This window comes from Vigna unguiculata, chromosome 6, assembly GCF_037176805.1.
Source record: "Vigna unguiculata cultivar grain cowpea cultivar isolate G323 ecotype 2 chromosome 6, ASM3717680v1, whole genome shotgun sequence".
In the NCBI taxonomy this organism is placed as follows: Eukaryota; Viridiplantae; Streptophyta; class Magnoliopsida; order Fabales; family Fabaceae; genus Vigna; species Vigna unguiculata.
The window spans coordinates 24,183,162-24,208,371 of record NC_140797.1 but is presented as its reverse complement, the minus strand read 5'-3'; the positions used below and the strand labels follow the sequence as shown (position 1 = coordinate 24,208,371).

Below are 25,210 nucleotides of genomic sequence, written 5' to 3'. Positions count from 1 at the left end.
TGCAACTAACACACTCGAGGCACACATGGATTCTCGCTTGGGCGAGTCACCCTCGCCTAAGCGAGATGGTTTGTCGCTCAAGACCAAATCACCTCGCCTGAGCAAACTGCTCGAGCATAGAGAGGTTTATGAGTTCCTGCATGTCCCGCCTAGGCTAGCCTGACTCGCCTGAGTGAGAATTGCAGGTTTTGGCACTGATTCACGCACACACCCACTGTTCCAGAGACCCAAAATACAACTCACAACTTACCAATTCATTCAACACCAATTCATTAAACTTATGAGCATATTTGGGCTCGAAATTATGCCCCAACAACACAACTTTGCACAATTGTAATATATACAGTTCATAACCCCAAACTACTCATGCATTTAGGCCAACATTCAATATAACAGTACCCAAACCCAAACCCTTAATTCCCTCAGATGCAACACGACAATTCAGAACCCAAATTCATCACAGATCATGCAAAACGACACCATAAGCATAGAAATTCGGCTTAGCTCCTCTAACCTAAAAAATCCCTTGCTTAACTTCTGAAATTGGGGAATTTCCTTTGATCACCAAGGCTTGCCTTAATCACCACTTCAATTACCCTCAATACTTCTCTCCCAACTCTCTTTTCACTCCAAATTTTCGTCCTCCCTCTATAGATTTCAGAAACAGCCTTCCAAAAGCCTATTCCCCTATCAAAATTTTCCTTTTATAGGTCCTACTAACTGGTTAAGTAAAAAAAACGGGAATTAACTTTTATTTCTACTCAAGGCCCATCACTTGATGGTTTTTCAGCCCCTTTAGCTACCCTCCCCTTCTACTAAGGTCTCTCTCATCTATTCATATTCAGCCACACAACCTTTTAGCAAAAAGAAGTTAAATTTGAGTCCACCCAGGTTCGAACCCACACCATGCCAAAGTTAAATCAACTCTAAACCATCAGGCCAACCCATATTTCTTGCTAACACATACAATTCAAGCATTATCTCATACTAAGTGTGGCCCAACATATTATTAAAACATTAACAACAAAATACACATAATTGGCATACATAGGGTTCGAACCCAAGTCCTCTCACACAATCAAAGTACTCTCAACCACATGAGCTAGTACTTTTCCACGTCATACATAACATAAATTAATGTCACAAATGCACTAGCCTCCCGCATTTATTAATTAATTAATTATTTAATTAATTAAATTCCAAGGGTTTTACATTCTGCATATGGATTATGGACGTAGTAAACTGAGTCTTGTTGAGGCTGATCCAATCCTTCTAAGAAATTTGGACTTTGGGGATATGTACACAACCAGGGTTGTGCAAAAGGTGGTGTTTCATCATAAGTTGCAAACATACTTCGTATGCCTAGTTCTGAATTTGAAAAAATTGAATTCCTTGCTCCATCCATACCTGGTGGTGGAGGTGGAGTGTTGAAGTCATGCCTAGTTTGTCGTGGTGGAGGGACATTTGCCAATGTCGATGCACGATGCATTCTAGGATCATTTAACATTTACGGAATTGACAAATACAAAAATGAGTGTGAAATGTACCATGACATGTACTCCATTGTGTGTTGAAGTGGCCCAAGCATCGGTAATCCATTCAATGTTAGGTCACGCCGGTTATTCCAAACCTCTATCCATTGCGCATGTCTAGTAACCCAGTTCTCATCTTGTCTCCCCCTCATGTCTAATTTATGTAGATGATCAAGGTTGTTGGGTTTTTCAAGGATCTCTTGTGATAGCCGAAATTGTAACTTCACCCTGTCTAACTGGTGCCACTCCACAATGGCAAAACAAATTAAAGTTGTGCATGACGTCCATATTGCTTGGTCCCGATATGCTTCAACATCAATAATAGAGCTCAAACCCTCATAAGGAACCCAAATAAACTACAACAATAATTGAAAATGTTAGTCATTCATTTAGAACCATTTATCGATATAGAAATGGTAAATGTTACCTGATTTTGTTGCATGTGATCTATCCTTGCCTGATATCCAACTAAATCATTGTGGGGGACATTTTTGTAGTTCAGTACTCGACCGCCGCTCCATTGGCAAACTAGCGGGAAAGTTGGTGGAACTCTTGAAATAGGTGCGATAAAGGGCATCCGAAACCATGCCCATGATTGTAACAATGAAGCACATCCACCCATAGCCCTCGCATGTCCATCTGTTGCTCTGCACATCTCCCTATACAAGACAGCCAAACACGCTGAACCCCAACTATATCTCTTGGTTCTTTGAAGATTAGTCAAAGAGTTCAAGTACATTAAATGTACTTTATTGCCAGTCTTATCAGGCATTAAAACCCCTCCAATAAGTCCTAATATATAAGCTCTAACATGTGCATGAATGACCTCAATACTGGAATTGTCATCTATAGGCAACAAATTATCCCTTAACCATTTTAGTTTGATCATAGAACCGACAATCGATTCTCCCTTAACCGGTGTTATACCTAATAAGGTATCACACATCTCGTCCCAATCCAACATAGTTGGACCAATGATAGGGGGTCCATCGACAGGAAGCCCCAACTGAAGTGAGACATCTTGCAAGGTTATGGTGCATTCTCCAGTTGGAAAATGAAATGTGTGTGTTTCAGGCCTCCACCTTTCTACCAAGGCAGTCACTAAACCATGGTCAACCTTTAGATGTCGCAATTTAGCCACACCGCCAAACCCTACTTCTTGTATTATAGGCACAATACTTGCATGAGGTTCAGGCATGGAGTGACAGTAAGACGACACAATGCTCTCATCCGTGTCCTAAACAAAGAAGTAAAATATGTGATTACATAAAAAAATAAGGTGTGTTAATAAGAAATGAAGTTGACATACCCGAGAAGAAATGTATACAGTCCTATGCTCTTGTTGTCTCCATAGCAACATTTTTTTCACTCTTTGTAGGTTTCTGTTGATAGTAAGAATTGAGAACAACAATATTAAACATTTATAGACAATGCAAGACTTCATGAGGGAAAACTTATTCGTTGGATTACTCAAAGGAATGACATCCCTTAGATTGAGGTTGGTGCATTGTCATGTCAATGGTCATTAATGTGAATCTGACAATCTGTCATGTGCAAAGACCTTTTCAGACTTAATCTTACATGTTATTTGCACAGCATGATGGTGACTAAAGCTTGTATGAAGGTGACTACACGGTGCTCACACCTTTTCAGAATTCGGGTTCAAAGATAAAAAATTCGTGCATACCAATAAATTTTATTCATGTGAAGATAAATTAACCAGACCATAGTTCCTCAATTGTAAAAAAGGGTAGAGAATGAAGTAAAGTGAATGTCTTTGACAATTTTATTTGTCGTCTTAATGATGGGATAAATATTTTTGTCTGTTTAATTTTTTGGAATAGGGGACCCAAAATTTGAACATGCAAAAGTTTTATTTGGATGACATTGAACATAAAGGTTGGAAATTATGTGGGGAGTCATATGTAAGTGGGGAGTCAACCATTAATATGTGGGGAGTGAAGTTGAAAATTATGTTCCAAGGTTGCAGCTTTTAAAAAAATTCAATAATCGAATTGTGATCACGCAATGCAGGCAATTACTCAAATTTTGTCTTCCAAATTCCGTGACCAAAACATTGAATATTGACCATCGTGTCTAGTCTACGCGGACTATGCAGCGGAACTATCACCACCCTGTTGCTCGCGGGTGTTCCTCGCATCTGCTCACACCAACAAGTTGATGATCATCGCAAGAGAGTATACCACATAGCAGAACACATAACAAAAGTAGGGTAAGCTAAAGCACAAAGGATTTCATCCATCAGATCAGATATAATTTCACAATATCAAACACTCAATTAAACCCAGCATGTTATGACTCGTCAGGCAATACACTACGACTCGACTCATTCAGATACGTATAGCCTGGTCGGATTCAGCAGATGCTTGCACTTGTGGGGCAGAATGGAAAGTGGGCCTTACAAAACATGTTTCTGGTGCTTCAAAATTGTCAAAATCTTCAACTTATTCGTAAGTGGGGAGTAAAGAATTATTATGTGGGAAGTACCATTGTAAATTCTGGACTGCACGTGTATATTTAAAAAATTTAAATATGGTATTGTGATCACACAATTCAGTCTCTTAAACAAATTTTCCATCATATAATTTCCGTTATCTGTCCTGGGTGCTTGTCTTACTTAACAATTGTCTAAATCCTCAAGTCATCCGTAAGTGGGGAGTCAAGAATTAATATGTGGGGAACAATGTTCCAAATTATGAATTGTAATTGCAGGTAGTTAAAAAATTAAAATATCGTTTTGTGATCACACAATGTAGTCACTGACACACATTTTCCTTTATACAATTTTCCTAACCTAAACACTGAATATCCACCATCAAACGTGCATATTAAAAAAAATAAAATAGGGTGAACTTTTGGTGGTGACATTTAATTTTTTCTTTTTTTAAAGTACTGCAACTAATTACCAAAGTATCCAACATAACTCCCCATTTCTACCATCACAACTCCCTACATAAGTCATAATTAACTTAGGAGACTTTTTTTCATGGACACCATGCAAAGAAGACGCTATTGAATTTCATGGCAATGGAAATTGATTTTTCTTATATGATGTCCACACTGAACATTTGGTGATGACATTTAATTTTTTTTTTTAAGTACTGCAACTAATGACCATAATAATCAATATAACTCCCCACTTTTACCATCACAACTCCCTACATACGTCATAAGTAACTTAGGAGACTTCTTTTCATGGCCACCATCCAAAGAAGGTGTTATACTGCAATCGAAAATGATATTTATTAAATTTTGAATTAAAAATTACACACCACGTGGGCTCATTGTAAAAAATGAGTCTATTTTTAATGTCTATATATCATTTTCAGTTATTTATGTGAACAAAAATTAATTATACAATAGGTGCTCAGTAGTAAAAAAGGGTGGATAATGAAGTAAAGTGAATGACTATGTCAATTTTATTTGTGGTCTTAATGATGGAATAAATATATTATTTAAACTCAATTCTATAGTGTTTTATGCAATTAAACCAATGACATAAGTTTCAGATACGACAACAAATATTAATCCATACATAATGTCATCGAAAAATAGGTACTTAGTACTTAAAAAAAAGTTCAAGTAAACACAAATACTTTGTTACATTGCACACACTAAAGTCGTTAATGGAAATTAAGTACTAATCATAAAGATTACTAAACACACTATTCAGACTTCCCTAAACACATAAATAACTAAGCTTTAGTCATCGATATTATTGCCTGCAGCTGGGTTTATTACATCCATGTTATCACTTTCAAGAGGATGTAAGGTCACTAAAAGCTTCATTGAAAGATCATGTGGGAGTGGAAGGAAGAACACAACCATGTCGCGAACATCAGGAGCTTAATTGTTTCATACTGGTCCCCTTGTCCTAACACGGGCTTGTGAAACCATACATCTTTGACTCTTCTTCCCTGACTGCAACAATGATAGCTTGCAATTTCTTCTTTCAACATCTGTAAATTCATAGTAGTAGACATATAAAAAGCACAATTCATGCGACCTTCATAGTTAACAGAAACAAGAAAACTATTGTGAATGTTATTCTCGTGATGGATCACCATCCTTGTTTTGGTAATAAGAAGCTATGGTTATGAACTGAACGACCTAATAATTTATAAGCGGATTGGTTACTTGATAGTAAAAAAGAAAATCTTGACCCCTGCATTAAAGTGGGTTCACGTGACAAAGTAAAGTAGGATAAAGCCTGATTAACAGTCATCGTATAGTGTGTATATTAACTATGCATGTGATGTTGGTATCACATGATGACATTGACTAAAGCCTACCACTCATTAAGTCCAGTGCTTTTAATTTTAACCTGACATATCACATGCCAAATAATTAAAGCTGCAACACATAGGGAAAATCACTACATCACAAACCACTATGAAAAAATCCAAGGTTGTTCTACAAAATGGATCTAAATCTTGTGCGTTCGATTAGTCTACTTTGAATCTAAACCATTAGCATAAACAAACAAAAATTGTCATTGTTGTAACCCACACTGAGCCATTCAGGCTATAAATAATGCCTTTCATCAATTCATTCATCAATCTAATCAAGTCAATGCGAACTCCTACCCCCCAATGACATCTACAACATTCACTATGTTGGTGTACTTCAATGGAATCATCTATGTTGAAGATAACTATTCCGATAAATTCATTAGCTCCAACACGGCATGGGTGACCATAACAAATACCATGACGCTGTCCCAACTTAAGCAAGCAATCCTCAAGGTATTCAATTGTGCAACCTTGGATGACTATGAAGTAGACTTATGTTACAGGTTACCGATCTTCATATCGAGCGACATTACACACTACCGATCTTGTACGATGTGTGGAGATGACGATGTTGAGTCCATTTTTTACATGGGAATGACAAAAGCATGTCATCTTCCAGTTGAGATAATGTCATTTATTATAGCAAGGCAAAACAACGCAATCCCTGACAAAGTTTATTTTGATTTTTCTAATAACTTCAACCTGTCCCTCAACTTAGATTGAGGTTTTTATTTTCTTATTTGAAGTATGTATTTTTATTTATGATGTTCTTTTTCATCAAATGTTTATGCAGCTTTTAATTTCAATGAATTTGAACTTACAAAATGGGGGTAATGAAATGCTAATTTCTTATAAAATGTAGTCAAGTCACATGCTAACATTAGAGGTCGTGCCAGTCACATGGGTTCATAATAATTTGTGCCCCTCTCATGGGTACATAAGAAGTCGTGTCAATCACATGAGTACATAAAAGCTCGTTCCACTTACATGATAACATTAACTATCGTGCAAGTCACATGTTCACATAATAGAAAGTGACATGATAACTTTAATTTTGGTATAAAAGACTACCCTCACTTTCTAAACCCACAATCTTAATCTTGCAATTTTTCTTCGCTCTGAAAAATCATCGAAAATCAGATTCAACCACAACCTCAGATGGAAGGGTCAATGTTTGTCTGTGTATACGACAATGGAGAAATCGCTAGTGACGCTCAAACTGGTGTCTACTTTGCATCTGCAAAGACAATCATGATCCGCATCCATAGAGGTTTCAGCTTGTCCAAACTTATTTGCATAATAATGGACAAGGCAAATAGAGATCCAAGGGATGGAGTTCCACTTATTCACTTCAAATTTCCGACTAAAGTTTGTGGCTAACATGTCACATACACAACCACTCAGATCCAAGATGACGACTACTTGGACGATGCTTTCGACATGATACAGGCCACCCCAACTGTTACATCTATTGAACTCTGCACCACCTACAACTCAGTTATGAGACCTTCTGAAAATATTTCTTTAACACATTTTGATGCACATAATCCACATCCAAACACCGAAACAAGAACTATTTGACCTTAACACTACCTACCTAGGGGATTGGGGAAATGATATACAATCATATATCGAACTACTAACCGGTTTGTCTACCTCAAATATTTTTCAAACTCCCACACATCACAACACCCAAAGGTTCTCTCCTCCAGCTATCATAGAAGTTGAAAACCTAGGTCTACCTACAACATCCTTAGACGCGTTTAGCGAAGATGAGGACAATATACTTTTTGATCAACATGATGACCATGACCAAACCCTAGATGTCCACCCCATACAACAACACCCTCACCCTCACCCTCACACACATGTCCCCTATAACCCACCATAACACTTCCAATTATATGAAGAATACAACCAGACCCCACACCAGGAATTCCCAAACGCTTATGACCACCACACAATGTCGCATGACAACTTTGAGCACGATGTTGGCACACTGACCCAAGGAATGAGGTTTCAAACAAAGGAACAACTTTTAGATGCTTTAAATAGGTACCACATAACAAACCATTGCACCTACAAAACCACACACTCAAACACAACAAGGTTGAGGGTGCAATGTGTGCAACACGTGTGTCCTTGGAAATGTCAGGCAATATTACGTACAAGGGACCAAGTGTGGGAAATTAGAAAGGTTGAAGGTGTGCACACATGTGCAACACAACTCATAACGCAAGACCATAGGCACCTGGGCTCAAGAATAATATCTCAACATGTAAGGCAAATGGTGGAGTCAGAACCATCCACACCAATTGCAACAATAATTTCTTCCATCCAGACCTCTATGGGATATAACACAACCTACAAAAAGACATGGTTGGTGAAACAGCAAGCAATTGAAGATGTGTACGGAAACTGGGAACAATCTTACAACTGATTGTCGTGCCTACTACAAGCCATGCAAACTTATTTGCTTGGGTTTGTATTCAAGTTGAAAACCAGTCCAATTATAAATGGGGAGGAGGTCCTAGAAAACCAATAACACTTTCGAAGAGTGTTTCTGGACATTCAAACCATGCATTGATGGCTTCCCATTTTGCAAACCAATAGTGCAAATGGATGGAACCTTCCTTTACGAAAGGTATAGGGGCACCCTTCTAGTAGCTCACAAGATGGGAGAAATAACATTTTTCCCATTGCATTTGCTATAGTAGAGGGTGAAACCGTCGAAGCTTAGTTTTTTTTGCTTAAAAACCTAAGGACACACGTTACGCCTCAACAAAAATTGTGCTTAATGTCAGACCGCCACAATTCAATCAGTGCAGCATTCAACAGGCCCAGTAGTGGCTGGACTGAAGGGAACTGCGTGTAGGTGTTTTGTATTCGACACATTGCACAAAATTTTACAGAAAGATTCAAGAATACAACTCTAAAAAGGGACCTTGTCAACATGGGTAAGTTATTACATGTAAATTTGTCTTTTTCATTTTTCTGGCTGTTAATTTTTCACACCCATTATTAGAAAATAAATTCTTCTTATAATTATATTTGTAGCGTACGCATTGACGGAGCCACCCTGTAACTACTACTACAATATCATTAGAGAAGACAACCCAGAAGCAGCAGCTTAGGTAGACCATATTCCAAGGGAGCAGTGGTGTCTTGCATATGATCAAGGAAGAAGGTGGGGTCACATAACAACGAATCTAGCTGAAGCAATAAATTATGTCCTGAAGAAGACAAGGAATTTGCTAATTTCATCCATAGTATTGGCCATGTACACTAGGTGCAACACATACTTCACAAAAAGAGGTAGGCAAATAACTGCAATGGTCAGTGCTGGTCATGTGTACTCTGAATACGCAACCAACTTCCTATAAGATGCAGACTCCAAGTCAAACAGGCACCATGTCGTTGAATTTGATAGAAATACCACAAGATTCAGAGTGGAAGAAATGGTCAATCCCAGAGAAGTACGTCCTGCAAGAAAATTTATAGTCAGATTAGATGAAAGTTGGTGCGATTGTGGAAAGTTTCAAAAAATACATCTACCATGTTCACATGTTATTACAGCTTGCAAGCATGCACATCACGACTTTAGCATGTACATAAGTCCCCATTATAGGCTGGATGTCATCATGGAAGTATATGACAATTTATTTGGCGAGTTAAGACATGAAGAATATTGGCCACCATACCAAGGACCACAGGTTTGGCCTCATCCTACCACAAAAAGGAGCAAGAGGGGTCGTCCTAAATCAAGTAGAATTATGATTGAGATGGACATTAAGGAAGGAAGACAATCAAAAGAGTGTTCCTATTGTAGAACTGAAGGACACACAAGAAATCATTGTCCTAATAACCCTGCACTTAGATGATTCACATCAAACCACTTAGTTTATGTTGTACTTTTAATTGTGTTCAATAAATTTGTACTTGATTCAATTCAATTGTACATCTTTTCTTATTATCTTTTATTGTTACTTATTTTACATAAACCAATAACAAATAACAAAATTATTTAAAATACAATAATGAAATGCTTTTAAATTATTTTAGTTATTTCCATCATTTTTAAAATATTTGTAACAAATTTTCAAAGTTTATAATATACAATTTTTTAAAATTATCAAAAATTATAAGATAACTGTAATTTTGATATTTATAAACATCTATTAAAAATAATTAATATTACACAAATTATAAAAAAAAAATTAAATAAAATTGACTTTTATATTTTTAAATTGCACATAAAATAACTTACTACACAATACAAAATCTATTTTTAAATCAACAAATTTAAAAAGAAAAAAATATTATTTATTATTATTTTTCTTTCAAATAATACCTAAAATAAATAAAAATACAATACTATATCTATTTCTACAAAAATATATATTTAACCTTTAATGTAAAATTTTTACAAAAAATAAAAAATATATCTTATATCTATTTTATTAAAAAAATTTTAAAAAAATTAATTCTAATTTATTTAAAAAAAACCAAGTTCAAAATTCAGATCCCTGGGACCGAATTCTGACTTGGAATAAAAAAGAAAATTAAATATCACAAATTGAAATTCCGCTCTCAGAGGACCGAATTCCCAACTAAGATAAAAAAGTGTGTCATCCATGTAAAATTAAAGTACAATGTGTTATTCATTGATGTTAGAAAATAATAAAAAAATATTAGTGTATGAGCATGTTTTGACAAACATTTTTTATCAGTATTTCTAGAGAGAAAAATAAGAAAAAAAAATAGTAAATGCAACAAGTTAAAATTAATTTCTAAATAAATAAAAAATTAAAAAAAAATTATGAAAGATTTCTATATAAAGAGAAACTCATTTAAATTTTTTCCCCCAAAAAATACTTAAGAATTTATCTTTCCATTGTACTCTAAAACTAGAATTTGTAAGAAGTGGTAAACAAAAAAGGGAATCATGTTAAAGCAAACAAGAGAATGAGAAAGAGAGAAGACATTGATTAATTGAATTGCTTGTACAACAATTTATGTGATGGGCATGATGAATACTCAAAGAATTTTGTGGTTTCTTTTGAAGTTCTTGTTCACAGTCAAAGGTTGAAAGCTGATAATTGAAACTAAGAAAACTTTGAGGGTGGTGGGTGTCACTCACCATTATTATCGATCAACATTTTTTCCCGCTTTTATAATGAGCAAATGCCATAATTGAGTTTCGTGAGTGTTATACAGATAATATGTGTAACATAACGTGTAAGCAATATTGAATGGAAACACAAGTACATGATGATCACACTTTGGTGTTTCACATGTTTGGATCTTTTGTTTCTGTCTCAAAATTCCCTTCTCTTTAACTTCATTCATAAGAAGAACCCAATCACACAACCTTATATCTACTTATTGTTTCTAAAGATGGATTTTAATCACTGAATTTGAGAAGAAAAAAAGAAGTGAAAGTAAAGTTTTTTACCTATAAAATATTTAAAATAAAATAAAATTAATGAAATTAAATATTTCATACTAAAAATGAAAATATAGATTTATAATACTTATTATATCATTTTATGGGTTCTAATAATAATAATAATATCTTTTTACAATTTTTACTCCATATACAAAAGTTTTAATCAAATTATACTCTCATTAATATTTTATGGGTTATTATGAGTTAAATATGTTTTTGGTCCCTTAACTTTCAGTGAATTTTGGAATTAGTCAATTTCAAAACTTTTGACCAATTTAGTCATTCATCTTTCAAAATACATGTATTTAGTCATTTTTATCAAATTTGTTAAGTTTATTTGATATTTCAAGTGCGTTTCATAATAATATTTGACTTAATATTAAAGCAAAAATGTGTCAAACAGTATAAACAACTCAAATATAATCTTGAAATGCGTACGAAACATCAAATAAACCTAACAAAATTTGGTTAAAAGGACTAAATCTATGTATTTCGAAAGATGAAGAACTAAATTGGTCCAAAGTTTCGAAATTGACTAATTCCAAAATTCACTGAAAGTTAAGGGACCAAAAACATATTTAACCCATAATAACCCATAAAATATTAATGAGAGTATAATTTGATTAAAACTTTTGTATATGGAGTAAAAATTGTAAAAAGATATTATTATTATTATTAGAACCCATAAAATGATATAATAAGTATTATAAATCTATATTTTCGTTTTTAGTATGAAAATTTAATTTCATTAATTTTATTTTATTTTAAATATTTTGTTGTTGGGCTCTTTAATTCCTTTATATACATATATAAAAAAATATTACAGACAAAGACAATGCACTTAATATGGTAAGATATAATGAATAGGGTTGAAAATATTCACGTGACCCTTTCGCACGTGATTGATCCCAAGGAAAACAAGAATATGCGATGAGTAGAAGATCTGACAAGAGAGACAATCTTAGATTTCTCCAACAGAGAGTGTATAGTTGAAGAAAAAGGAAACATACAAAATAAAAAGTAGTGTTTTCCATTAAAATGAATTAGAATTTAAATTTTACTCAAAATGTTCAATAAAATAAATATAATTTATGATTTTTTATTTGAACTACTACTCATAAAAGTAATTTAAAAATTCTACACCATAAATAAAAAGTAGTGTTTTTTTATTGTTTGGATAATGAATTTTTCCAATCTTTATTCAACCCAACATGTGAACAGCCCTTAAAAAAATATTGAAATTGAATTATGTTGTCTTAAAAAAAAAAACTAACTCGACGATTAAGAAAACAAAAATGTAGGTATATAATGTAATATTTTTACATAATTAAGAAATTTTCTATTAATATATATGCAAGTGGGATAATATGTTATGATCTCCATTTCTTAGGACGGTATTACAACAAATAGAGAAAAGGAAAAAACATTACAGTATTAAGAATTTAAAATTAGTTGAAAGTCATACATAAGATAAAATAATATATATAAGTGGAATAATTTATAAACCTGTTTTCTTAAAGTTCAGTCATTTTAAACATTTTATATAGAGATTTGCTTAGATTTTACTGTTAAATGAAGATACTTGATATTAAAATCATGTCACCACTATATAAATATGTCATCTAAAATTAACCTTCACCGTCACAATGCAAATATGTAATCTAAGGAAAGTCACGAAATCTATTAAAGTAGATATTTTCTATTTATTAAACCAAATTTGTAGGGTTATAAATCTAAGAGGGCCCCATAAGGTAAGAAAAAAAAGAGTTTCTATAACCTAAAGTCTCAGCTTTTTCAGCAGTGCAAAGTGAATGAAGACAAAATCATTCACTTCATTGTCCATTTGCATGACCTATTTGTCAAACCCCACCTCTTTGACCAAACTCATTTTTCTTCTTTTATTTAACTTCATATACCCCACACAAAAACACTATATTATGTTTGATAAATTCACATGATGATCATGTCAATTCGAAGCATAATATGCTTCTATGCTAAATAAGACTCTACTTTAACATAGATTGAATTTATTTGGAATAAAAGAGGTGTATAAGAAAATGAGATAGGAAAAAGGCATTTAGTTTAAAAAAGAATACTCCAATTCAAATTATGTTACTTGTATTATTTCTTACTTTCTCATTTTACACATCTTATTCTAGAAGAGTTAAATATCAGTGATAATAAAGGTCTTGGTTTTGTGGTTGAACCTTATACTCTCTTAGGATCGATTTCCAAAGTGTAACCAACGACAGCTCTTGTAAAACTATAAGAGCTGACATTAACATTAGTATTAATTGATGTCATCCATGCCCACACACAGTTACTCTATAACCTAATTCCTAAAGCCCTTAGCAGTTGACCAACCTTCTCCTTTCAATATAATTTCTTTGAAATTTGCTCCTTTTGGTCGTCTATGCACCAACCCAATTACCTTTCTTTTCTTGAAGTGTGAATTTCAATCTTATTAAGTCGGAAAGTTAAATACCTTGTAAGAAAGAAAATTTATAAATTTATTATTTTAAAATTTTGAGTTAAAAGTAGTGTTAATTTTTATCTAAAATGATTTTGTATTTCACTAATTCTGTATCTCTCTGGTAATTTCTTCCCTTGCAAGATCCAACAAATGATATAAAAATTTATTGTTCATCTCGGTGATAATTCAAATAAATATAATTTACACTTACACATCAAAATTCAAGTAGAGTATTTGTTTCCATATCCTTGTGAGTTTTTTAATCTCAACAAAAGTTTAATCGAAATACCATCTACAATATACCAAAATAAATTCAAGAGTTATATATGTGAAAACATGTATAGCCAAAGATAAAAGGCTAAGAAAAACATGAACCAGAAAAGTAGAAATATAGTTTACACAGCTGTTATAATCACATCATTAGTCCTTTTTTCCCAAGCATTGTACATCATTTTCTTATACTCACCTTACACTTTTGAAAAAGAGTGTCTTCTTTTCTCTGTCTTTACGTTAAGTAATTTGACATTAACAAGAAGTGTAAAGAGAACGCAAACAAAAGTGGGGGTGAAAATGTTAATTTCACTCTGAATAGAATTATGATTTTCGATGTTTTGAAAGAAAATACTGCATAATTTATACGATCATCTGAAATTAGACATACCAAAAGTTCACTCTTTTATTCTCAAGAACTAAATATATGTATTTATGCATCATGAATGAACTTGTAGCAGTGAGGAAAATCCCTCTTCTCTCTCTCTCTCTCTCTATGGTTCATAGTTGTTTCCCAAGTAAAAAAGGGCTCTGAAATCTGCATCCAAAGAAAGTGTGCCTCAAAGCACCAACCCCTATGCAAATTGACTCACACCTCTCATTGACCATCCTCATTTTCAGAGCTCAGACTTCAAGGTTACGCCACATCCAATTAAAAAACAGACAATCCTCACACAAGTTTCATTGAATGAAAAGGGTGCCAAAAGGGGTGAAAAAGGAAGCTGCATCAGATCTTTGTGTTTACCTTTGTCTATTAGGCTTTGTTTGGTTTGCCCTTTTTAATCAGATCCACAAAGGAAGCTCGTTTGGCTTTTGCTGTCTATGGACTTTTAAGAATGTCACAGTTTATCCATGCATGATCTGTGCAGTGAGACCATGAGGCTGGTGGGTTTGGCTTGTTTCTTTCTACTGATGCTGCTTCTGCTGCTGTTACAGAGCTTTTCTTCTGCCACTGAGGAGTCAGGAAAATTTCAACACTTTAAAACTGGGTACATGTCCAAGTTCAATTCCGTTCAAGATAAACAAGGTTTTAGGCAGAATTCAGGTGAGGGTGGTAGTGAGGCAATTCTAGGTGATGAGAAAAGAAAAATCTACACAGGTCCTAATCCTTTGCATAACAGATAAGTGGAACATTCATTCAGATCTTTTGGCCTTTTCTTCTTTAGTGTTTTAAGCTCTTACATTGATAAGAAACGAGAAAGTTGATCAACATACAAAGTAAAATTTCTACGGATCGAGCTCTTGAAGGTTTTGGGTTGGAATTAGTTAGTTCCTTGTGTAAATTGAGTTTAGTCTAGTTGGTGCTATGTCTCCCCCCAATAAATTATCTCCTGAATAGACCTATCACTTATGTAGAGTATTTTCTTCACTTTTTCACATGTTCTTGTTAGAATAAGCTGTTAGTTTTGATAGATTAGTTTCTTCTGGTCCTGTAGCTTTTAGTTACATGTAACAACTCCATACTAAAGAAAACAATTTTGACTCCAGAGCAATTGTTTTACACTATTTTTTTCCAAATCCATTAAATAAGAACAGATATATATGACTGTGTGCTGTCGCAGTGACTGTTTGAAATCTTCTGTCAAGGTTTTTTATTAGTTTCTTCAAAAGTGCATTCATATGGGAATTGGATTTGTGCAAAGTTTTACATGCCAAGGCTATTTATTTATCAGACAATTAATCTTGTAATCAGAGGGAAGCTTTACACTTGGTACTGATGTGATTTCAAATTTTGATAACAGTTCAGAAATTAGATTCAGAATGGGTTTACCCTTTATCACTACCACCTCGTAGCACATGAATTTTGATGCTGGAATCATACTCATACTTTGGTGAAATATGAGAATAAGACCTCAACGCTGATTCTGGTTAGTTGTCCGTACAACAGTGTTTGTTGTGTAAATTGAATGAAATATTTAATATATAATTAAAAAAGATAATAAAAATGATAAATTTATGTGTTATATGATGTTATAAGGAAAAAGATAAAAAGATAAATTAAGTATATAATAGATGTTGAATGAAAAATCGGCTTTGAGTGAAAATTTGACGTAGGTACCAATAGATTTTAAAAGATAATTTTTTTTTTTAAAGTTGAATACTTATTAATATCTCAGCAAATTAAAATTTTTACTTCTAAAGTTTCTTCAGATTTTTTTTTATATATTTATATTTAAGATCAAAGAAGGATGCTGATTTGATTTTTGCAATTATTTTAAATCTTTTAAATTAACAGGTTAAATATCACGAGTAAATTAATATATTTACCACTTACTGATTATAAACAAATTATTCGAAATGTTTGAGATACCGATTTTAATATACATAGAGTACAAAAAAATTGATTTAACTTGTTTTATTAATGACAGAAAAAAAAAAGGCTCGTTTGCTTTATCTGTGGAATTAAAGTTCCCTTTGTATACATATTTTACTACACTGAAAAAACAATTAATTTAACGATTCTGTGTAAAAGTTGATAAATACATCAAACACTTTATATTATTAGTTAGAATATGGTTCCCCCTTAGATTAGTGATATGAAATTAAATACAAATATTGCATGACCTATTTTTTTATTTTGTTTTTATCCAACTTTAAAATATTTAGACATAGTGTAAGACCCTATTATTTTATAACCCTTAATAAAAAAGGCTGCCCCAAAATCTGATGGGCCAAAGAGCTGGCCCAAGGGATAAAGCTGGTTCGTAGTTGCCCTAACGCTTCCACCCTTTCATTCTCACAGATCCAGCCGTCAACCCTTTCTCCCTCTCACGAAGAGCTCTGCTAGGGTTAGGTTTCTGCCATCTTCAAGCTAGCTCGAAGTTGTTCTCTACTCCATGTAAGTATTGTGCTAGCCATTCTCGTCTCCATTGTTCCTTTTCGTTTCTTTCCGTTAGGGCTTCCAGGTAACCCGTCTCGTGCTTCTGTTTCAGTACCCTTTCAGCTCCTCTATTCGTCCTTGAGCTGCTGTGTTCGCACGCTTGGCTGCCGAAGTCTCTTATTTCCCTTCCAGGTAAGGGAAGCTAGAACCATTTGGTGAGGTGTATTTTAGCTTGTATTGTCGTGGTCGATGAATTCCTTGAGATTGTGCATTGCTATGAATGTCTGGATTGTTTGGAACCTCTGTTGGGTGTGTTGCGCAGGTGCAAACAGTGGCGAACACTGATAGACTCGCCTAGGCGAGTTATGCAGAGGCTCGCCCAAAGCTTTCTGCTCGAGTGGTCGCCCAGGCGACCAGAGTGTGTTTTGAGCGAGCACACAACTCGCCCAGGCGAGAGGGGTCTCGCCTAAGCGAGACCCCGCGTTGCTTTCTTGTTCCTTTTTGAGCCCTCGCCTAGGCGAAGGGGGACTCGCCTGAGCGAGACTGTCTCGCTTGAGCGAGATCCCTCAGCCTGAGCGAGGTGTTGGGCGAGACCGTGCTGTGTTTGGATGTCTGTTAGTTCCTGAATGATCTGTTTTGGTTGAGTATGATTGTATGATGAGTGATATGTATATAATGGAGCATGAAGTATTTTTGGCATGATTCATGAATTGTAGATGATGGGTTGGTATGAGAATTGACATGTGAATTAAATGAGACGGATAATATTAAAGTGGCATGATAACATGATGAGTGGGATCTTATTTACATGGATAAACTATGAGGTGTTGGAATGAGTGGGGCCTGGATCATGAAAGGCATTGGCTTCAAAGGTTGGTACGAGTGATGTATATCTATGCATGGTAATTATTATTTTGGTTATGTGAATGAGGTCGATCTGTGTCAGTGCATAATTCCTTGGGGTCTCTAGGTGAGACTTTCAGGGTTGCGCTTCAGTGGTCGGGACGTAATTTCATGGCCCTGTTAGTGGGTGTCCATGGTGGTGCCCCATCTGTATAACTAGGTAAGGATTCAAGGTAAGGACTGCATCCTGACACTCTAAGGGGCCAGTTAGTCTCACTTAGAGCAGACTGACTCTTGTGGTGAGAGTAGCATGAGGCCTGAAATGCATTAAGGGCTAACCTTGTAGTGAGGGAGATTTGATTCATCGTAACACTTGTAACACATAGCTCGGAGATGAGCAGCTCAGGGTCGAGCAGGGGTATCCACCACAGGTGCAAGCATCCGCTGAATCCGACCAAGGTATACGTATCCAGATGAGTCGAGTCGAGTCGTAGTGTATTGAATGAAGAGTCATAACATGCTTGGTTGTTATATGGATATTGGATGATGAAATATGATTGACTATATGATGATTATGTTATTGGCTCTAGCTTACCCTGTGTATTGTATGGTTGTCTTGTATGTGGTTCTTCTTTCTTGCGATGATCATCAATTTAATTGATGGGAGCAGATGGGCGAGGTTCCAGAAGTCAGCAAGGAAGTGGAGATTCTGGTGCATAGTCCGTGTGGACTAGTTATTATTTCTGCATGAGTTCATTTAGGGTTGCGACCCATGTATCTGTTCGTCCTTAGTTTTATGCACTATGGTTAACTTTTCCTCTAGTTTCTTTTGGGCATCGTGGTATGCCATGGGTTGTATAGAGTTGATCCCAAACCGCGTTTTTATGTTATCTTTATTGTGACATTCCTTTAATTTCACGTACTTAATTAAATGGGGTGTTACACATAGGAAAAGATTATTATTAGTCGGCATTTTCTTCTTTCAAGTATAAAATTACTATTTCCATCTTTATTTCAAAATCTAATTTATTTTCATCTTACACAATTAGTTGAACGTATTAATGCATGTTTTGTGAGCAACAACACCAAGTCTAGAAGTATGAATGACAATGCAGAACGAGTCATAAGGATCAATCTATAGGTATGCAAGAAAAACTTTGGAGTAGACTAAATGTTTTAGCTCACTGGTCTTAGGTACATTCCGTGTAACCTGCTTGTACAAGTCAATGTGCTAAAATGCATTTGGCTACATTCCGTGTAACCTGCTTGTACAAGTCAATGTGCTAAAATGCATTTGGCGTGCATAGTCCATGCTGACATGAATTTCTCCTAACCAACTTGTCCATTCGTATTTTTTCTCCTATCCATTCAAAAGTAGCTTATTCATTATGGTCCAATCTATTCATAAACAACTTTCTCATTCGCATTTCTTCCCTTGCTTAAGTTTAGTTCAAAATTATTTCTATTTTTAATAGATTTCTACTTAAAAATTATATAATTATAAATATTACTTATTTTAAGAAATGAACTTATAAAAATTATAATTTCAACTAATTTAATTAAATAAAAATAAGTTATCAAAATTCTTATATAAACTACGGGTTGAACTACAACCCACATTTCTTATGTGGAACAGGTTAACACCGCTTTGCCATCCTTGTCAAGTGCAATTAAATCTCAATCAAGGTTTTCTTACAACACCGATGTGAAAGATAGAGGTGTCAATTTGGCCCCTAGCTCATGGGCCAGCCCATAAAGTTCCTTTTTAGGGGCTCCCCAAATGAGGGGGCCAAAAAAGAGCCTCAGCCCCCAAAACCTCCTCTATAGTGGGTTAGGGCTAGGGCTAAGGTGGGTTAGTCCCCCAAATAATACTACATTAAGCTCGAGTCAAAGATCAAGTTAAGCGAGCCGGACAGGCCCGATGACCCGGACAGGCTCGACGGTCCAGACGTGACCGATGACCGGGACGAGCTCGACGACCCGGATGGGCCCGATGACCAGGACGGGTCCGATGACAAGGACGAGCCCAATGACCAAGACAGACCCGATGACAAGGACGGGCCTGACGACCCGGACAGGCCCAACGACCCAGACGGGCCTAACGACCCGAATGGGCCTGACAACCCGAACATGCCTGATGACGCAGAAGGGTTGGACGTCCCGGACGGGCCCGACTGATAACGTTGTCGTTGACGCGATCAAATTAATACTACTTATCTATAACAACTTCAGTATTGTTAAGAAAGTAGTCAACAAAATAGTAAGGGTAAAGTAACCCAAAGTCGTCTCCCAACGAACACGAAATTGATTTTTAACAAATTAGTTCTTATAAAACTATACAAGTGTTAGTCAAATAAAATTATAAAAATAGGAGGGATAAAGATAAAAAGATAAAATAAGATATAAACAATAGTAAAGAAAATAGATTGATTCCATTACTTTTTCAAAATAGATTCATCATCGGTTATCTAAAGATTATTGCTCGATTAATTATTATTATAGATTTACAAATTAATCAATGTAAAGTCTCAATTAATTTGTTGGCGTTCTCACTTTTAACCAAAGTATAGTCTCAATTAAAAGTGAGAACTTTTAGATTATCCACAGTAAATTCAACCAAAGTACAGTCTCAATCAAATTTACTATGCCTAATCATGTCTAGTCTTTTATCTCCTCATCAAATAAAAAGCTTAATTAATCAAAGTAAAGTCTCAATTAATTTTAGTTAGAGTAAATACCTTTAATCAAAGTAAAGTCTCAATTATTGGTAAAAACTCATTCAATCACATGAAAGTTTTTAAATAAAATCAAAGTAAAGTTTCAATTAAATTTAAAAACCCTTGAACTCATATGATCAACATGCATATAGATTTAAAATCATTACTTTTTACATGATTCAAAGATAAAAGACATAGATGAATTAAAACCTCAACAATAATAAAAAAGAACAAAGAAATTATTTCATTCTAACCTCAAAATCCATAATGAAATTACAATGGAATCAACCCAAGAAGTTTAGCAATCCATGGAATACAAAATAAAAATAGAAGAATGGAGAGAAGAAAGAAATTAGGTCCCCCTAAGGGTTCCTAAATTCCGACGTGCCGAGCTTGTTTTCTGCTTCTCCCTTGGTCTCTTTATATAGGAATTGGACTGGGCTTTTCTGTTGCTAAAATCTCTCAAATATCTTTCAAAATAAAGATAAATATAGATATTTAAAAATATTTAGAGAGATATATACTATTTGACAAATATAGTTGGTTGATAATATCAATATCTAATATAATTAAATTAATTAATTACTTAAAGATATATGATAAATTATCACCAATTAATATTTGAATTAATTTTCCAAATTAACCCTTTGCAATCTCCTCAAATTATCTTCTAAATAATCCAATATCTTCAAGATATATTTGTTTGTTGTGGATCTAAAAAGATTCCAGAAGATCTTGTCATATTTAAAAAGATTTGGTAGTTAATATCTTTTAATATTTTGATATAATTAAATAAGATAATTATTTAAAAATATCAAATAAAATATCTAAAGATATATTTTTCCCAAATTATCTTCTATCATAAAGATAAAGAAAATCGCAAGGTCCAATTTTTTTGTTCCTCTCTTCTTGGTTTAGCCAAACTTCTTCACTTTTTCAAGTTTTTCTTGCCGTCTTCATGCAATGCTTGGCTTGAATTTTTGTGCTTTTGATAATTTCTTATTCTTGGATTTATCTTTAAGGTGTCATGAAGCTTTAATCAATATATTTCCACACCTCTATGAGCTCAACTTAGCTGCAGCTGCACTAACACACCTCAAAATATCCAACGAACATTTATGCAACTAAAAAGCTATTTTTAACATGTTTTTGTATCTCAAGCTCAATAAACCCAATTATAGGAAATCCCAATTAAATCAATCTTTAAACACACAAATTCAATTAAATACCCATAATTAAACATTAAATGAGGGCAAAAATACGCACTCATCATACCCACACACTTATCCTTTTGCACTCCTGGGCAAAATTGAGTAATTTCAAAACTTGTTCTGAGGTATTTTATTTCACATCAACACTGGATCAAAGGAATGAACATCATTGGAAACAAATCAATCTTCTAGAAATCAAATTATTATGTATATACAAACAGAAAGGTTCTATTTTTCACACATGAGTTAATCTTTTGAATTCACAAGACAATCAATTATGAAAGAAAGCACTCAAGTTAAATGTGTATTTTATCACCAAAATTCTCTCTAGTGTTTTGGCTTGTGTTTTCACTCAAAATACTCATGTAAGAAAATCTCATAATACTTAACAAGACTCTAATATTCACAAACTTTTAGAAAAATATGCATTCAAAGATCATGAGGACTTTTCATAGGTTATAATGGGGCCAAGGCAAAGGTAGGAAAAATTTTAGGATTTTTGGGTTTTTGAAATTAAAATATAGAAAGAATAATGGAGCATAATTTCAAAAACAACTTTTTTTCGTTTATTGCTCTTTGTTGCTCTCTCTTTTTTTTTTTATAAAGCAATATTTTTTTTCATTTCAACACTTTTTCATCAACAATTTTTCCTTTTGCCATTTTTATTAATTTGTGGGTGAGGTACTCACCCACACACTTTATTCCTCAACCATTCCTGAACACAATCCATTAGCTCCTTCTTTCTTCCTAAGGTAGAATATAGTCTTTTTCTTTTCAAGGTTATGCAATAGGCTTAAAACAAGAAAAAGAGGTTTAAAGCTCAAAGGGGCTACCAATGGATTAATATCAAGGTGGGCTTATTTGGCCAAGTAGCTAAAAACAAGAAATGCCTCAATCATATCAAATCATGCATATTCACCTAAGATGAAAAACAAAAGACTCAAGCTAAACATTTGAGTATAAACAAACATGAGCAAGTCACTCAAGAAAAAAATAGGAATGACATATGGCAGTTCATCCTTTACATTAAGGCTCAAGACTCACAAGGTCAAATTCTTTCACAAAAGATTTAATCAAGAAATTCTCAAATCAACTCAATTAGCAAATCATAGAAACAGTCCACTCATACCAACATGACTTTTATTTTTCTATAATCATGATCATCCCAATTATTGAATCAAATCCCAAAATCCAATTCAATATGTTTTATTGAAAGCAGGGAAATATTTTTGGTGGATTTCTTATGAGACATATTGTTTAAAAGTTTCACTTAGTAAAAAGTTAATACTTTCACAATTTTCTCAAAAAGAAATCACAATTTTTTTTAAATGAAAAAAAACACAAAAAACAAAAAACACAAAAAACAAAAAACAAAAAACATAAAAAGGAAAATCCTACCTACAGTTTGTCTCCCCCACACTTATTTCAAAAAAAAATGTCCTTGATGGACTTATTTTGGGGAGGAAACGAAAATTTTTTGATTTCTGGCTCAATCTGGCCATATGTCAAAATTTATTTTCTTTAATTTTATAAAGTACAAGTCAGCTTGTACCATTTTTTTAATTTTTACTTTTTGAAGTTTATGAAAACTAAAAACAAAAAAACATATTTTTGAAATTTTTTTATATTTTTTATTAAAATCAAAAACAAAAAACAAATATGCATGCAATTTAAATTTTTTATCAACAATGCTTTCAAAAGAATTTGAATCTAACCTGTTTACCTGTTGCAGCAACCTTTCTTCTTTTTCTGCAGCCATGTCAACAAAGATAACCACTGAAAACTTATTTGCATCATTCACATCAATAAACTTGATGTGTGGAGTGTGTGGCTTCAACTCAACTTGAGCATCATCAGGTGCATTCGAATGGTTAAGTGGATCATCAGTAATCCTCATAATCTCATCTTCTGAGCAAAAATTTTCACCTGGTGTTGTTGACTCTACTGCTTCATCATTAACCAAGTCAGTTGCAATAGTAGATGCTTCAGTTGCATCTTCGAATATTGTTGGCTCTTCAACTGCACTTGGTTCCTCCATTGTATTGTTCTCACAACTTTGCTCTTGAAAATGATCATTTGTACTCATAACATCATCAACAGGTACAACTTTATATTCACATGGAGCATCGTCAACATATCCATCAGTAGATATGTTTATGGGAGAATCTTTAATTTCTTCATCAGCAACATCTTTAGCAAAATTGATATGTCCATCAGTAGACATATTACTATGAGCATCATTATATCCATCAGTAGATATATCAATGTGATGTGATTCCGCTATTGGTTTTTCAGACTGACTCTACAAGCTTTGTGTGGCGGCATTCATCATCTCTTTCTGATCTGTCTGATTCATCTTCATCATTTCAGTCATCATTTTCATCATATCTTCCAAAGTGACCTTTGTCACTACATCATTCATTAGCTGACTCAAATCTTCATACATTTGTTCAGCTCTGATGGCCAACTTCAGAAGCACATCTTTGATTTCATGACAAAGTTTGTTAAAATCTGGATTTTCAGGAAATCTTTGATGGGGTTGAGGGGTAGTATTAACAGTTACAAGTAATTCTATGAAGTTGTTCTTACTTGCATCCCTCAACATATCAGACAATATTTGCTTATTTTCGTACCACTCTTGCTCAATATTTCTACATCGTTGATCAACTCGCAACCTTTCATCCATGGACTCTAATTTCTCTATAACTTCACCCATTAATATCATAACTTCCCTGTAGGATGGTCCATTGATTGCTTCAACTTGTTGTGGTGGTACATATTGTTGCTGAACACTATTTGGAACATATGGTTGCTGAGGTGGACACTCAGAATATGATTGTTGCTCATATCCCAAAAAAGATGATCTAGGATATAGATCATTAAATTGTCGTAAAGTTAACCCACTTATATCAGGTGCAGAAGTAGGTGTGACAATTTGTTGCTGAAAATCACGTGGTTGATGTGGATAGTAATCATAATTCACTTGAAAATCACACAGTTGATTATTTTCATATGAAAAATTATTTTGCATTTTTGAAAGAGGTTTTCTGAAAAGAGATAAGTTGAAAGCTTGTTGAGTAGACTTCCAAGAAAGAGAGGTGCGTCTCAATGGACAACTTAAGTACCTTATCTTTCCTTAGCCAAAGTTTTTCCCAACTAGTTTCACAAATTTCCCAACAAAATTCCTCAAACAAAAATTACGCTTAAAAAAATAACTAAATAAAATAAAATAAAATAACTAAAGAAAATTAAAAAAATGTTAGAACAAAAATTGAGAAAAGAAAATGTTAGTGATAAAAAAAATAAAAATAAAAATAAAAAATAAAATCAAAAGAATAAAAATAAAAATAAGAACTAAAATGATAAAAATTCTAACCGTGTTCCCCGGCAACGGCGCCAAATTTGATAACGCTGTCGTTGACGCGATCAAATTAATACTACTTATCTATAACAACTTCAGTATTGTTAAGAAAGTAGTCAACAAAATAGTAAGGGTAAAGTAACCCAAAGTCGTCTCCCAACGAACACGAAATTGATTTTTAACAAATTAGTTCTTATAAAACTATACAAGTGTTAGTCAA

General features: G+C 33.9%; 1 long non-coding RNA gene and 1 pseudogene across 1 annotated transcript; one reads left to right on the top strand and one right to left on the bottom strand.

Moving 5' to 3' along the window:
- Window positions 1–1,192: 1,192 nt before the first annotated feature.
- Window positions 1,193–2,730, bottom strand: LOC114188374 (serine/threonine-protein phosphatase 7 long form homolog; annotated as a pseudogene).
- An 11,714-nt stretch (window positions 2,731–14,444) lies between these two features.
- On the top strand, window positions 14,445–18,673 carry LOC114187508 (uncharacterized). The gene is made up of 4 exons (XR_003605271.2): window positions 14,445–15,905; window positions 16,781–16,876; window positions 16,971–17,050; window positions 18,372–18,673. It is a non-coding gene; the product is annotated as an uncharacterized LOC114187508 (long non-coding RNA).
- The last annotated feature ends 6,537 nt before the right edge of the window (window positions 18,674–25,210 follow it).